Source organism: Bos grunniens, chromosome 22 (assembly GCF_055505025.1).
Source record: "Bos grunniens cultivar Pamir isolate PY7600 chromosome 22, Bosgru_T2T1.0, whole genome shotgun sequence".
In the NCBI taxonomy this organism is placed as follows: domain Eukaryota; kingdom Metazoa; phylum Chordata; class Mammalia; order Artiodactyla; family Bovidae; genus Bos; species Bos grunniens.
Window position 1 is genome coordinate 28546089 of NC_141186.1, and position 17322 is coordinate 28563410.

The window sequence follows — 17322 nt, forward strand, 5'->3', positions numbered from 1 at the left end:
AGGTGGAATCTTCCTTTGAGAAAATCTTACTTTGAGAAAATGGAATCTTAGAAACCTCAGTCCATATCTGGGATGGAGTAAGTGATGCTTCTTAATTTAGAGATTTCGTGCAAGTTGAAGAGGTAACTATGATAAAGATCAGGACCCTTATCTTGGTCTTCTGCTTAAGTTTTCTTACCATCCACAGCCAGCCAGGTAGATTTGAAAAAGAAAAAAAAAAAATCAAATGCAAATGCATTTGTAAGATGTTAAGGGCGAGGACAAAGCAGGCACCTTAAGAGAGTTTTTAGGAACATCTTGGAAGGTGAGAGTCCAGAGAGGGATTTTGGAGCTTGAGGTCTTCTGTCCCGGGCACTTTCATCCTCTCTACTTCCTCTTCCTCCTCCTCCAGTCTCGGTGCTAGTGGAACTTGATACCTTTACCCCTCCAATGGATGGGGCCTCCTGCTGGCTTCCACCAATGCTTCCTTTTGGATAGGGAGCCTCTGGTCAGTCACAGACTGGCCTTTGAGGAAACCCAAGTTTAGGCAGCTGGAGTGATAGATTTCCTTTCAGAGGACTCGTCCTTTTCCAGAGGGTTTTGTTAAAGCAGAGGTCTGTGGGCCATGAGCGTGTGGGTTCACACAGCATTCATTATATTACAGAGAGTCTGGGGACAGGTAAGGTACAAATGTGAGGACTCCTGTGCCACCTAGCATGAAATCAGCCATCAGTCTTTTCTAAGAATTGAATACACGTGCAGCCTTTACTCTGTGTGTGCATACATGCAAAGTCTCTTCAGCTGTGTCGAACTCTTTGCGACCCTATGGACCATTGTCCACCAGGCTCCTCTGTCTACGGGATTCTTTAGGCAAGAAAACTGGAGTGGTTTGCCATGTCCTCCTCCAGGGGATCTTCCCCCACCCAGGGATCGAACCTGCATCTCTTATTGTCTCCCACATTGGCAGGCGGGTTCTTTACCACCATTGCCACCTGGGAAATCCACAGAAAAAAGGAAATATCCCTGTAATTATGGCCATAAAAATATCAGGTCTCCATTTTGTTAACGTTCCTTGCCTCTTCTGGATGGTATCTGCTCCGTGAGTTGGTCAGGCACTGTTTGTTTACTTGTTCATTCACTCGTTCATTTGCTTCTTCATTCATTCGAGAAGCATTTGAGGCCCTCTGCCTGCAGTTACTGTCCTCGGAGCCACTATCCAGCAGAGAAGAAAACAAGAGTTCTCTCTTCTGGGGCTTACATCCTAGTAAGATGTAAGGATCCTGGGGCTTACATCCTCAAGATCTTGCCAGGGCTTACATCCTGGCAAGAAGCAAAGCCAAATATATCATGTATCAGCTGGATCTTAATCCCTGGAAGCAGGTTGGGGGGTGGAAGGTTAATAGAGCATCCATAGTGTTCTCCGCCTCTTGGTGTCAGTGACTCCTGGCTTCCTTTGCCTGTCATTCTGACTGCAGGTTAGTGGGGGCTGAGCAGGACCATGGTCCCCATGTACAGATAGGGAAATCAAGGCACAGAATTTAAGGGACAGGTAAGGTGACACAGAAAGTAGATGTCAGGGCACCCAGAAACCCTCCTCTCAACCTCCTGAGAGTGCCTTATCTCCACACTGCCACCTCCAGCTGGGCACCTGGCTTAGCTCAATGAGTATCTCTTTGAAGTTGATCCTTGAAGGCGCTGTGCCCTGTACTGGGGAGGAAACACAAAGATAAATTCAGGTCCTTCCTGAAGGTGTCCCCGTCCAGTGAGGAGGGCCACTGGGATGCACTCTGCCACTGTGCCCTGAGGGTATTGCCGGGTGGAGTCTGTGCCTGTGTCTGGAGGTACAGCGGGTGAGGAAATTCTCAGAGGGCCCTGCTGAGGATGGAGCAGCCTTGGTAGAGAGTAGGACAGAGAAGGACCTTTCCAGCAGTGGGAGTTGTCAGTGTAGAGGCCTAGAGACCTGGAAAAATAGGGCATCCAGGAGGCAGAACGTGCCCCATCATGCGAGGATGAGGTGCCCTCCACTCCCCCTTATGGAAGCTTGGTAACCTGCTTGCGCTGAGGTTCCCCGGAGGCTGTTTGGAGAGAAACTCAGTCTTCATTTCATGTAACAGTCTCCAGATTGCTTGTGTTCATCTTGAGCCCTTCCTATGAAGGACCTGCAGGAAAATCTTAGGACTCCTAATTCATCAAGGAATAAAGAAGACCGGAACATGATTCGCCAGGTGAGGCCTTGTGAGGAAGAAAAAGAACATGTGGTTTGGAATCAGATGAACTTGATTCAAATTTTAGAGGCAGCACATACCCTGGGCAAGTTCATTTACTCCTTAGGACATCAGTTTGTCATCTAGAAAGGAGAATAATGGTACCTCCATCCTCAGGGATTCTCCAAGGCTGAACAGGAATTTCAGCCATGCTTTCTAATTGGCGTGATTGTCCCCTGGAGTAAGAAATGACAGCCTGCTCCAGTATTCCTGCCTGGAGAATTCCATGGACAAAGGAGCCTGGAGGGCTTCAGTCCATGGGGTCACAAAGAGTCAGACACAGCTGAAGCGACTTAGCATACACACATATCCCCCATTGCAGTATAGATCGCTTTTAAAAACTGCACATCTGGTTTACCCTAATCAAACAGAAACGGTTGTAACATAATGCCCTGCGCTCGTTAATAGGTTTGTCACTCATTTTAATCACAGGATTTTACTTTCTCTTAGCACTGTGGCTGATTATTTAATTTTTACGTAATCGTGTGGCAAATAATCGTGCATCAGGAGGTAGGGCTGTAAAAAGAGTATGCTGCAAATAGGGTTTGGTCGTCAGCCAGCAAATTCCTAGCTGCCTCTGCTGCCACGTGTTACCATATCAAATGGGTTGCCCAGGGATCCTCCGCCAGCCACCCAGGGCTCTTTCTAATTTGGGTGACTGTGACACTGTAGTTTTGCAGTGTCATTGTGTTGGTCATTATAGTAATGGCGTGCATTTACTAAAATTCTGTAGGAGGGTTGTTCTCAGTTCTGCCTGGAGAGAGCCTCGTGGATCTCCAGGTATCTCCAAGACCATAAAATGTAACCAGTCAAAACTGGTTTTAATTTACTGGTTTAGAGATGCAGAATGAAACCCAAGCAAGCAATAGGTGTATATTTTTGGAGCAACTATAGCCTCATGCTTCTCCAAGGGAAGATTGATAATTAAGGACATTTATTACTGGTAGGGCCTTTAACCTTGAATTTTAAAAGAAGAGGACATTTTTTTTTTTCTGTAACTATACCAAGTTCCTGGAAGATAAGGAAGTTAGTGATGATCTGTACCGTTTTACAGATGAGATTGCTGAAGGTTGTGGCTTCAGGACCGGCATCCACTTCGCTTTGATGCCTGGCTTCACGTGGCGCTTCCCGTGGTGGGTTTCTTCTTGGCCCTAAGACCTCAGCTTGTGTGCTCCCTGTTAGAGGAGCCTTATTTCATTCTCATTGAGGTAAAACTGCTCTTTTCCTGCTCACTGTTTCCTTCTGCCTCTTATTCCCTTATTAGCATTAGTCGCGAGCTTTAATCTTCTTTATATTAGCTTGTTGTTAGTATTCACTATTTAATTGTATTGTTAGTCGTCTCCACCATAAGAACCTGTACTCCCTTAAGGTCTAGCCTCCATCTTTGTTGTCCTCATGTAGGGCCTGACCCTTGTGAGACCCTTTGTTAATCTTTAAGCAAGGAGGGTCTAGTAAGAGGTTTTAAAGGCTAAGCTGTTCGTTGAATGTTTATACGCAGAGGCAGAAAGCAGACCAAAGGGAAGGTTGGTTTGAGGTGTGAACATTGTTATGAAAATACATGGCCACAAATGAAAGAGGTGTATACTTTAATGTGTGTGGTTTTCCCAATAGTGTCTGGTCGGTAAATAAGATTTGCTTTGGGGGACTTTTTTAATTTTTTAAAAATACAGCAGACTTTGAATTAGAGGAAGTTTCAGTGCTGGTTCTACTTGAGTAGAATTGATAAAAATCTGTTAATCATCAGTTCGACTTTAAACACCTGAGAGATTTTTCAACTTTGGAAACATAGGCCATGATCTTGAGCTTTTGTTTCTAAAAATAATCGTACCTGGCCTTTTTTTTTTTTTTAACAGAGTGTATAGTTGGTCATTGTTTTTTGACTCCTAGCGTATCTGCATGTCATTTAGAATGCTTGATGTGGAAGTGTCCAGGTCAGCAATAAAAAGTTCCTTCTTGATTCTTAAAACATGTTCCTTTCACATCTGGCCATTTGGGTGAGGCAGAGCCATACAGTTCTGGATGACCATTGAAGAATGTATAGCTAATGAACGTCTAGACTTTCAGATGTTTCCACTGGTCCAATTCAATTGCTTGAGATATTTTCTACTATAGGTGGCAAAACTTTGAAATCAAAACAGCTTAAACACCTTATCTTAGATATAAGGACTGGGTGATTCTCCAGGTCAGTGAGTTGAGTGGCTCAGTGATCTTGTCAGGGACCCAGGTTCTTCTTGGCTGTCCTTGGTATGTTCAGTTGGTCTCTTGGTGGTCTAAAGATGGCCACCAAAGATCCTGGCATCGTATCTAGATGACATGACATGACAGCCTCCAGAGACAGCAGCAAGAGGTAGTCTCCTTGTCTCTCTGTCTTAGTGTAAAAGATGCTTTCCTGGAAGCCCTAGCAGAGACTGTACCTTTATAGTCCTGCTGGACACATGGGGGTCACACTGCTAACCCAGTTATGGGACCTGAAATGCCCTGATTGGCCGGGACCAGTTGGGATCTAGTCACTTTTCTCTGGGGGTGACTAAAACATGGCTTGTCTGTCAAAGAAAAGGTGAGAAAGAAGTGAGCAGATAGTAAGTGGTCACTGCCATTCCAGGTCCATCCTCCCGGACGCCCCCTTCATGGATGTGTCTGTTGCTGTCTGATTATGAACATTTGACAAAATTGGAACAGAGCGATAGTTCTGGTGGAAAGTTCCCACCATCAGGTCAGGTTATCCTCCTGGGAGTTCTGCGATGACAGCTCCTCCATCAGTATGAGAGGAGTGCTGTGCTCACAGGTCATGTGACTCTGTCAATAAGATTTTCAAATAGCCTTTTAATCCAAATGTGCTAAGTGAGCACGCCTGTTTACCAGCTGAGGTTTTCTGCATTCCTTGTACTGAAAGATATGTCATTTTGTGCAAACTAGGAAAGGAAGTTGGTTCGAGGAACACTGACTGCAAAATCAGACCCATCTTGTCTCTCTCATGCAATAGAAAATAGAAATAGAACTCAAACTTGTCAGTCATCCTGCGATCTCTGGGAATTTCAAGTTTGCACTACCTTGTTTTTTCCCCTAATTATGTTAATACTTGGAACGTTTAGGCTTTCAAATGTTTGACTTTTCTGAAGTTGAGAGAAGGTATTGAGTTTATTTTTACTTTTCCCAGATGTCATTCGTTTCTTTGGCATAAAAATCCTTATCTCACAGAATAAGCTGCAGGAAATGTGTTGAATATCAAAGATCAAGCTGGATGTTCAGGAGAACAGGAGTGCTTTTCACTGAAAACATAGTTTTCAACAAACAGTGCCAGTTTGGAAGCCTGTCAGATTGGCCACGTCTTCACGGGATGCTGTGGAGGTTGAAATCAGCATACAGGTTTATTCACCTTATTCTTAGAGACAACATTCAGCAACATTATCTGTCAGTTCATCCAACTCTTCTGCTTTTCAGATGAGCAAGCATAGGCTTATTCCCTAGTGGCTCAGACAATAAAGAATCTGCATGCAATGCAGGAGACCTGGGTTTGATTGATCCCCTGGAGAAGGGAATGGCAACCCACTCCAGTATCCTTGCCTGGAGAATTTCATGGACAGAAGAGCCTGGTGGGCTACAGTCCTTGGGGTTGCAGAGTCAGACATGGTTAACTTTCACTTTTACTTTTCCACCTCTGTTAATTTTGGAGGATGTGATACTTCTTTATAGCCCTAGAGAACACACAGCACATGCAGTATTGTATAGTGTTGTATATACAGTAACTTGAACAATGTTCTACTTAGATAATTTTGATACTGATTGTAAACGTAGCGATTGGGAGTGGTGGTAATAGTGATGATGAGAATAATAAAAGGCAAAGAGCATCATCCTAACATTTATCCAGCACTTACTCTGTACCAGGCAGCATGCCTGGAGCTCTGCTGACGTGCTCTCACTTCAGCCTCACAATAACCATAATCTTCCCACTGAAGAGAGTAGAGTGGGCAGGTTAAATTAGGCCAGTGTCACACAGCTGTATTAGAGCTGGGGTTCCAGGGCACGTTTCTCTGATGCTAGAGCCTGCATTCTTAATGATGAGGCTTACCGCTGGTCACGGTGCGGAAGGGGGTGGTGTTTTTGACAAGAGGAACGGTCCTGAGTGGCATGAGGCATGGTCAGCCCTGGGAAGGACTGGATAACCCAGTGGACATAGGGTGTCATTTAGATCGGGTGAAAACTCCAGCTTTCTTTTGCTCCACCGGAGGAAGAGCTGGGGAGAGAGGAGACCTTAGCCACGGGTTCAAGCTTTGGAAAGAGAAGTTGGCTGCAGGTGCTGGGAGAACTGATGAAACTCGATGGGCCCGGGTTGGGATCCTGGCTCCCTGTGACACACCCTGGATCAAGGTCCTGGGGCTGCTGGTGAGAGAAGACCAGATGCTTAAGTAAAAGGTGGGCCTGTCGCATGGACAGGTGTCCTCTGGGGAGACAGCAGCTAACATCTGAAGAGCCCTGCAAGGCATACAGTGGGTTTTACAATTATGAAAAGCTTTTTCCACGTGGGAAACAAGAATTTGGGGGACTTCAAGTGACAGCCCCAAGTCTACAGCTCTAGGTCATTCAGCTGGGCTTGTCAGGCCCTGGCTTTGAGATCTTGTACGTAGAGTTATATAGGTTTGGTTCTAGAAGGCCTGGCTCAGGACGTGAGGAGGACAGGAGGCAGGTGAAAGACAGAAGAGTATTGAAAGTAGAGTATTGAAAGAGTTGAGTGAGATTTACAACAGGAGTTGGCAAACCTTTTTATAAAGACAGTTGAATATTTTTGCCCTTGGAGACCATATGGTCTTTGTCAAGACTGTTCCACCCTCCCGTAAGTTGGTGGAAAACTCAGGCATTTAAAAATCTCTTATCTATCATAGAAAATCTATAGAAAATCCCCAGTAGGCAAGTGGTCCTTGCCTTATGTATGATGTCACAGAAAATGGTAGCCTTAAATGTTCAACCTTAGATTCCAAATTGTTAACACAGTCAAATGCAAAAAATTGATAACTTTTTTTAAACACAGGGCTTCAGTCTGTGTAAATGTGATTATAAGAGGTGTGTTCTCTCTGCAAATCTGCTCAGCTTTCTCTTCAACGCTTCTTTTGATTTGTCCAATTCATCCACCATTTTTTAAAAAATGGAAATATAATTTGGCACATTGCAGCCCATGGATAAGTAAGGATCACCCTAAAGCCTGAAAATGTGTTTTCCATTTATAGAAACAGGGGTTAAGCTGATTTGGAAATGTTGAGAACATACACTTCATTCTTAAGGTGACTTGTAACTGAGATGTGTATCTAGGAACCTTTGGTAAAGAATTCTCTTGCACTCTCTTGAAATTAAAAAGTGAACGAAAGTAAAGACAGTACAAAAATCTGTTCAGTCTGTCTGTCTGAGCTCTGATTTGCAGGGGAAATGCCCATGTGTATCCAGTATGCCCCCAGTTATGTAAATTTTAGATGTACTTGGACTAAATGAAGGCAGAAGAAAGGACATGGCATGCCTCAGATGAGGCTGACCGTGGTAATCAGGGGTTTATGGGGCTGGAGGATGCTTGTGTTACATGGCTCTCCAAGAGCAAATTGAGGTCTGAGTAATGACATATTTTGTCTGTACTTTACAAGGAATGGAGCCTTTTTGTTTATTTTTTCAAAGAAACTCTGGAAACCATGTCTAATTTCAACCTAATGAAACACCTCCTAACATCAGGGGTTTTTTGGGTCAGTGTTTCAGAAGAATTTCATCTCATGGTCATCATGTAACAGGGTGTGCTGTGTTCACATGCACTCCACGTTACATCACCTATTAGATTTCTTTTATTAGCTTAACCCTGATAATTGTAATGAAGTTCTCATTGCTAGTTTTTAGATGTTGGACATTAATTTATTGAGTGTCAGCTCCTCCCATATGCAGTTATAGCGCTAAGAACGGCTGTGGGGATGTTGGTCTGTTTATCGCTGTGAATGTGTGACTCAAAAGGACTCAGGCTTTTCTGTGCTGTTTTGAAGATTAAAAATCGACTCAGATCAGAGGATGTTCTGTGACCAAAGTTTATAAATCTCCCAGAAGATGTTGGCAGTGGAGTTTGGCAGGCAAAATATATCTGCCTGAAGTCCAGCGCGCTTAGATAGATTCCTAATGAAGAAAAAAACAAAACTTTTCCAAGAGAGAAGATAATTTGGGTTGCTTTGAGATAGTCACTGTAGCAAGTTGTGATTATCTGTTTAAAATCATACCAAGAAATGAGGAAAGAGAACTTTTTCAGAAAGTTTGCTTTTCCAGGAATGGAGATACTGGGCTTGATGAGTTCATACTGGCCTTTCCCAAACATGAACCTCATCCATGGTGGGCGAGGATCTGCTTGTAAAGACTGACCCCAGCATCCTTTCGCCTGCCCATCAGGTGGACAGCCATATTTTTCAGCGCTAGCTCATTTCGGCGTTCCTTCAAAAATGCTGGCATCCTAGCAACTGAGTGGATTAGCTGTGTCAGACGCTGAGAAAGGAATCTTCCATGGTCAGCACCCACATGTTGAGAACACTCTTGGTGGAGTCTCCGTTAGTGAATAGAAACGGCACCTCTGGTCCTGGGAGCCCTTGCCCCCTGGTGTCTGCCGCAGCCTCTCCTTCTGGGAATGCTGAGTCCCAGAGCGGGGATACTCACTCCATCCTGGTCAGTGGCCAGAAGGACAGCAGCTTGCACTCGACACAGCAGTTCTGAAGCAGGCAGAGGGTGCAAGGGCTTGTCTAAGTCGGGGTGGGCCCTGATAGTTGAAAGGCAGAAAGCTTTCAGAACATTTGCCACTTCTCTTAAAACAGCTCTGCACGAGTAGCTGAGCAGATGTCAAAACTAAACATTGTCCTGCTCTCAGATCAGTCAGATCACAGACAAAACACGTATTTTATTCAAGTATCCAGGTGATCAGTGGTAAGTAAAGAGTTTCTACCCAAAGGTAGGAAAATTGCATAAAGTTTATTTCCTAGGTCCCTTTATTTGGCTGTGTTTTGCTCATCAACAAATGCACTTATTTTTCAGATGGTTTATGAACTGTTTACATGATTGCTTGTCCTCCTCCCCTTCCCTCTCTTTCTTCATCCAGTTTCTCTCTGATAAGCCTCATGTTGTTGTTGTTATTGTTTAGTTGCTCAGTCGTATCTGACTCTTTTGCGACCCCATGGACTGTAGCCCACCAGGCTCCTCTGTCCATGGGATTTCCCAGGGGAGAATATTGGAGTGGGTTGCCATTTCCTCCTGACGGGGATCTTCCTGACCCAGGAATCAAACCCACATCTCCTACATGGGCAGATGGATTCTTTACAACTGAGTCACCTGGGAAGCCGAAGCTTCATGTAGGTGTAGCAAATAGATTTCAGGGTCCCAAAATGCCAAATCCACTTGGTGCACGTGAACTACGACGTTTGTTGAGTGTCTCAGGAGCCAGGAGGCTTTCTTTATTAAAGGATCTGAATCCTGATAATGCAGTGATCCTGCCCGTGAGTGAGGCTCAGTCCTGGCAGTACTAACCCGAAATATGCCTGTTCCAGCATTTCTTTTTTTGTGGAATTAATCTTATGGTTAATTAGGGAATTAATCTTATGGACCCCTGTGGTTCCACCAGAGAGGTCAATCTGCCAAAACCTATGCCATCATCTCAGGATGACCAGAAAGGGGCCAGAAAAAATTGGCAGATTTTATAAAGGTTTGTTGAAGCACCTTTGAATGAGTAGGTTGAGTATTTCCAGATATGGAGCAAAATGTGTCTGATAAGCCACTGAATGGATATGTGTAAGTATTTCCCAATTTTTGTCCCATGTGTTATATACAGTGATGCAAGTTTTCTTACAGAAAGTCTTGTTTGTCATTTGTTGTTCAGTTGCTAAGGTGTGTCTGGCTCTTTGCCACCCCACGGACTGCAGCACACCAGGCTTCTCTGTCCTTCGCCATATCCCGCAGCTTGCTCAAACTCATATCCATTGAGTGGGTGATGTCATCCAGCCATCTCAACCTCCGTCACTCCCTTCTCCTCCTGCCCTCTGTCTTTTTCAGCATCAGGGTCTTTTCCAGTGAATCAGTTCTTTGCATCAGGTGGCCAAAGTATTGGAGTTTCAGCTTTAGCATCAGCCCTTCCAGTGAATATTCAGGACTGATTTCCGTTAGGATGCATTCGTTTGATCTCCTTACAGTCCGAGGAACTCTCAAGAGTCTTCTCCAATACCACAATTCAAAAGCATCCATTCTTCGGCACTCAGCTTTCTTTACGGTCCAACTCTCACATCCATACATGACTACCGGAAAAATCATAGCTCTGACTAGACGGACCTTTGTTGGCCAGTCTCTGGCCAACTTTTTTTACATTAAAAAGTCTCTGCTTTTTAATATGCTGTCTAAGTTGGTCATAGCTTTTCTTCCAAGGAGCAAGTGTCTTTTAATTTTATGGCTGCAGTCACCATCTGCAGTGATTTTGGAGCCCCCCCAAAATAAAGTCTCTCACTGTTTTCATTGTTTCCACATCTATTTGCCATGAAGTGATGGGACCAGATGCCATGATCTTAGTCTTTTGAATGTTGAGTTTCAAGCCATCTTTTTCACTCTCCTCTTTCACTTTCATCAAGAGGCTCTTTAGTTCTTCTTCACTTTCTGCCATAAGGGTGGTGTCACCTGCACATCTGAGGTTATTGATATTTTTCCCAGCAATCTTGATTCCAGCTTGTGCTTCATCCAGCCCGGCGTTTCGTATGATGTACTCTGCATATAAGTTAAATAAACAGGGTGACAGTATTACAGCCTTGTCTTAGTCCTTTCCCAGTTTGGAACCAGCGGTAATTTACTACTGCTGAGTAATAGGAACCTTGTGAAAATCAAATTAGGAGGATATGTGTAAATTGCCAAGTGTAGCACTTAGCAATTGAAAGAAGTTCTCTTGAGGTTTAAGGGAAAGGTTTATAAGGCTTTGAGGAACCAGATTTTACTCCTTCTTGGATGAAAGTCGTGTTGATATCTCAGAGTGTTGGTTACCTTGAGAATAGGCACTTTCTGGTACAGCAGACTCTGGAGAGATGTCACGTGCAGAGACAAGGTTTGACATTAGCCATTCTATTCAGATCATGTTAGGGACGGTGGCCAGGGCTGCTGCTGCCCTTGACAGAACATATTATCTGGGGCTTGTAAATGAACTATATGCTCACACAGGTCCTCTGTATATATAAATATTGATTCTAAGGAAGAACTTAAATAATATTGTGGTAGGATATTTTCTAGTTGTTTAGCTTTTGTCTTGTATTTAATTGCATGCACACTGAACCTACATTGTAGCCTTGGCTGGACTTCAGATATCCACCCACCACTGCTGGTTTTTCTGTGATCTAAATTGTTTCTTATTTAATATTTTTATTTAAATTCACTCTTTTAAAATGTGAATTTATTTTAAAAAGAACGTCTTCCTCGCATGAGTGGAAAACTACCCTTGCAGTAGCTGTTATATATAGTGGAATTGAAAGGGAGTCCTCTATTATGAGCTCCTTCCGGAAAACCAGTTAATTCCCACAAGTACTACCCCTAGTTAGACCAACTGAAAGCAGCACTTGACAGAAAACTGTCTGGAATTAGTCAACAGAAAATGCATAATCTTACATCAGGATACGCAAGACCATGTGTTTCTTTGGTGATCAGGCAAAAATTATTACAGCTTGGCTAAGAGGTTCTGATTCATCCGCTATATTCACCAGACATTGCACCTTCAGATTTCCATGTATTTCAGTCTCTACAAAATTCTCTTACTGGAAAAAAATTCAATTCCCTGTAAGACTGTAGAACAAAATGGTGAGTACATTAGTCAATGAAGTTCTTGGTAAAAATGAAAAATGTGTCTTTTAGTTTTTACTGAAAAACCAAAGGAACTTCTTTGGATAAAGCTGGCCTTTGATGTGATTGGTGGTGGTCCATTTCACTTGCCCCACAATCTCTCCCATTCCACATTATGTTACAGTGTCCATTTTATATCCCCGTCACAATTTGTTTTAAAAATGGAACATTTTCTTTACATTTAAGTAGAGAATCCCATGTGGAAATACAGTGAAGAAGGGTTTTTTTTTGCTTAACATACGTGGAACGCAAACATCAAATCAATTAACATAACCAAGCTGGCACACGTGATTTTCAGGGCTTGATTTGGATATTTTGAGTGCATCAGCCATCTCCCGCATGGTATAACTCTCATTAATTTGAATTAATATCATAATTTAATCACTGTCAACTGGTCTGCCCACCTGTGGAGCATCATCCAGCATGAAATCTCCAGCATGAAACTTCACAAACTACTTTTTAACACATTCGATCAATCACAGCACTGTCTCCATATACTGTACGATCTTATTTTGCATTTCTGTTGGATTTTTACCTTTCTTGAAGTAATAAAGTATAATATGCCAGAAATGTTGCTTTTTTCCTTTCATCTTCAATATTATAATGGCTACACAAAAATTCACCAATTTTGATAAGGTTTTTTTTTTTTAAATGCACGATGACATGACAGGCTAACAAAATTATCTTGAATGAAGTTAAAGACGACAAAATGCTACTAGAGTTATCTGATGGGAAAAAAGGTTTTGACCAAGCCGTCGAATGTGTTTCAATGAGCAGGGAAAACAGTGTCTTAGGATCAGCGTAAAACACCAAGTTTAAGGCCTGCAACCCTGGTGCAAGAGGAAATTAACAAGTGGGTGAGAGGGATATTTAAGATGTGATGGCACCAATCAGAGAGGAGTTTCTCCTTAATGTGAACTCCTTAGACAAGTTCTGAGGGTTTTTGTTTGGATTCCTGCGTCAACATATTTTTTAGATTAGAACCAATTTAATGGCATCACCTAATCTTTTATTAACACCATTATCATTAGGGGTTCCCGTTTTCTCCTTTTCTGGAAACAAAATTCAGGGCATTTTTCGGCAGCAACTGTACTTCTAAGAAGCACAGATTTGAGCAACTCTTCCTCGGTTAGGCCTTCAGTTTGGGAAGGACATTGTCTACTAGGCAGAATGGAATGAATCCAAACCCACTGAAAGATGTTAGCCAGGAAACTGCCGTGCACCAACCCTGGCTAATTGAGGCTACCTGGGAGTCCTGATTGCTGGGTGTACCTGGCACTTGTGGAGGGGAAGAGTCCAGTTTTATCTCTGCTGCAGCGTTATTCTAAGCCTGGTGCCGTGTGTACAGCAGACTCCATGATGAGTTGTTGGGCAGACTTGGAGCATCTGGCAGCTTGCTGAGAGGGCAGTCCCATGTCCTTGGAAGCTTCTGGACTCCTCTTTCAGAAGCTCCCACAGATCTCAGGTGTTCCTGGCTGTGGCAGCTGTGATGGGACGGAAAGGCTCATGGGAGTGTGTGATGTAAGAGTTTACTGTGAGGCTGATGCAGAGTATTTAGGTCATTAAAATTATAGCCCTCCCCTCCCTGCCCTTTGCATGGACAAGCATCTTAGAATGAACTCTCTCCAGGCTAGAGCCACGTGCTTCTCTCCTCACCTTATCAGTCCTGGGGTCACAGCCCCTGACCAGGAGGGAGGCTGGATGGCAGAAGGAGAAGCAAGGAGAGTTGGCATGTTCACACTCAGGGCCTGGGTACTTGGTGTGCTTTGGTCCCTGCGGGGGCCAGTGAGGGATGAAGCATGTCAGTGTTGCTTCCTTTTCTGTTTCAATTGACCGGATACTCTAAGCTTATGATAATTTGGGGGGCGGGAACTGGGGAGGAAAGTTATTATATGTTAGAATAAAAAAATTTAGTTTTCAAAATAATGGTATTTTTGAACCATGCTGTGATATTTGTATCTTATAAAAGACCTCTCATTGTGCAAAGACCAGGATATTTAACCTAATATTTAGCACTTAAATAATCTGCCTGCTGGCTTTCCAGATATGTTCCTGGAGGCTTTTGGAGTTGGTTGCTTGTTTTTTCAGATGCCCAGGGAGCTTTACTTGTCTATACACAGCTAGCCGTGGATTTTATTTTTATGATATAAAAATAATGGTTGCATTACAGAGGGTTATTTTTGGAAACAGTTTTTCTGTATTTGAGTTCTTTAGTCCTAAAGACAGAAAGTACGTATTAAAGATGTAAAACTTCTTTTTGAAATTATGAAAGTAAAGTATTTTCGTTTTATAGAACATATGCGAAACTATGTGGCAGAGTGAGAACCCACCAGGCAGCGATCACCACAGCTGATATTTTGGTGTTGCTTCTGCCCACGTGGCTCAGACCATAAAGGATCTACTCTTTTATTTTTATACAAAGAAAAAAACATTGAGATGAAACCACCTAACTTTGTGAATTTTCTTAATTTGCTTCTCTCCTTGTGTGTAAGACACAAGTTGAACTAAATGGTATTTATGTTCTGAAACTCACTGCTTATGGGGGTTATTCAAATGATTTGAAATGGTGTTTTAAGACTTTATTAAACTGCCTGCCTTTTTGAAATTGTTACGACCGTATAGTCTTTCAAATCTTTAAATATTCTTTAGCCATGTTCATATTTAGACGTAAGATATGACCTTTAAATGTTAAATGAAAGAAAATAGCCAAAGAGATTAATGAAAAATGCTGAGATACATTCCAACATAATAACTTATAATTTGTAGTTACTTTTATTTACACCTACTAGTTTGGTTGCATAGTTTTTAATATGAGGCCTTAGATTTTATATGGGTCATTACTGACCTAAATTAAGGATAAAAAGTAACCACACACTCAGTTTTATTACCACCCCAAGGACAAAGGACTCAAATCGAAAGATGAGAAATCATTACAGAAATCCAGCTTTCCAAGTTAAAACTAGTGATCAGTTTCCAAGCAAAGAGACTTCAGATTTTATTAACTTGAAGCAGCTGTTGTCTTTAATACGTTCCTTTTTTTTTTTCCGGAGATGGAAAAGGTCTTATAAAGAATACTTGTGTTGTTTCTTTTTGAAAGCAGCTGGCTTCCCATCCTTGAGCTGTTTGTGAGTTCAGAAACCCCAGGCTGTGAGTATTTTCCTCCTGAAGGAGCTGGGGGAGGGAGGAACCAGGGAGCAGGCTTCCACCATCCTATGCAGGGACCCCATTCTTATTTCACCCACACCAGCCCTACTGCGGTGTGTCTCACCCTTATAAACTCTGCCTCAGGGACTCAGAGGGCTTCCCAGGTGTGTGCTGATAAAGAATCCAGCTGCCAGTGCAGGAGACACAAGAGACGCAGGTTCAATCCCTGGGTCGGGAAGATTCCCTGGAGGAGGGTATGGCAACCCACTCCGGTATTGTTGCCTGGGAAATCCCATGGACAGAGGAGCCTGGCGGACTACAGTTCACAGGATCACAGAGAGTCAGACACGACTGGGTGACAGAGTATGCCCACACAGGGGACCTAGAAGGTGAGGAGCAGGATGAGAGCAACCTCATCCCACCAGCACTCAGAGGAGAGGGCAAGGAGGCGGCCGAGTCCTAGGGGCAGAGCAGGGCAGAGGGAGCCGTCCTCCCTCAGGTACCCTTCACTCAGGCTTACAGTGGAATTCCTTTCATGGCACTTGAATCGCTGCCCCCAGCAGCTTCAATAGCAACAAGTGGGGGACACCCTCAGAGCTGGAAGTCCCCCCATTCCTGCGCTGCTTCCACAAACCTGCCCTGTGATCTCAGTGTCCTTTGGAGAGCCGCTCACATCTAATTTCTTCAGGGTTGCCTTTGATCCCTGGCACGAAATCACCTCCAAACATAGTCTGTAGTTGCTGCATATTAGGATTATTTGATGAATGTCCTCCTCGCCCTGTTTTCTACACCGTTTTGTCCTCAGCACCAGACTCTACCTAAATATTCATTGAAGGAGTAAGAAGACTTTTTGAAATAGTATTTTGCCTCTCTTTCATTAACCTAAATATCTAAAATCTCTTGATGAAAATATTTATGTAAATTTTGATAGCTCTTTTTGGTGGCATAGTATTATGTTGGGCTTCCCTGGTGGCTCAAACGGTAAAGAATCGCACTTTATTTCTATTATTATTATAATATCAGCTCCACCTCAGATCCCTGGGTTGGGAAGATCCCCTGGAGAAGGGAATGGCTACCCACTCAAGTATTCTGACCTGGAGAATTCCACAGACTGTATGGGGTTGCAAAGAGTTGAATGCGACTCCTTACATTTGCCAATAGGAAAAGGACAAAATTATGTGTGCCTTGTATTAGGTATTTATCGTATTCTAATATAACTTTATATTATTATAAAATAATGCTATGTTATTCTATGTAAGTTTTATATTATTTAATGCCTGAAATTGTTTTTGGCAAGGTCTTACCTTTTAATTCAAATTGTTTTAAGTGAGAAATAGAGATTATGAATGATTATTGCTTATTATATTTGAGATTTCCTTGTGTTTAAGCCATTGTAAAAATTTCAAAGTGTAGAGAGTGCATTTCTAGTAATTATGTCCTTTTTAAGATGAGGATTTTGAAAGTTGAAAGAATTTCTCAGATCAGTGATGCATTCGGGAAAGAAAATTGAGCAATGGGGGAATTTTCCAGAATTTTCTCTTTTGACTCCTTAGAAGATTTTGTAATCATTGTCTTTTCAGAATCACTTTGCCATCTTCAATGATTGGCACAGCACTCTGAATGTGTTAAGTACTGGGTATTTGTTTGAATTTATGTGTGTATTTACTTATGCGTAAGGACACAAAAGGGCTTCCCTGGTGGATCAGATGTGAACAAGCTGCCTGCAATGCGGGAGACCTGGGTTTGATCCCTGGATTGGATTCGATCCCTGGGCTGGGAAGATCCATGGAGAAGGGAATGGCATACTCAACTCCAGTATTCTGGCCTGGAGAATTCCATGGACAGAAGAGCCTGGCAGGCTACAATCCATGGGGTTGCAAAGAGTCAGACATAACTGAGCGACTCTCATATATCATTTATAAGGAGACAAAAGAAGGACAGAGATCCAGCTGGAAACAGTCTTGTGTTTAAAACTGCTCTTTTAAATTTATACATTTTAAACAATAGTTGCTTTAAATTCAGAAATAGAGAATTTCTGAATTTAAGGTCACCATCAGCCTCTCCCTGTCAT

The 17322-nt window shown here is 42.8% G+C and overlaps 1 protein-coding gene across 5 annotated transcripts in view; it reads left to right on the forward strand.

Annotated features, from left to right (window-relative positions):
- Positions 1-17322, forward strand: part of PDZRN3 (PDZ domain containing ring finger 3) — a 494666-nt gene that overhangs the window by 282930 nt on the left and 194414 nt on the right. Inside the window, exon 1 of one of the 5 annotated variants that reach the window (XM_086366716.1) lies at positions 3298-3451. The exons of the other annotated variants lie outside the window; for them this stretch is intronic. The gene's annotated coding sequence lies outside the window, so the exon portion shown is untranslated. Of the gene's footprint in view, positions 1-3297; positions 3452-17322 lie in introns of those variants that run through there. 5 annotated transcript variants of the gene reach the window in all.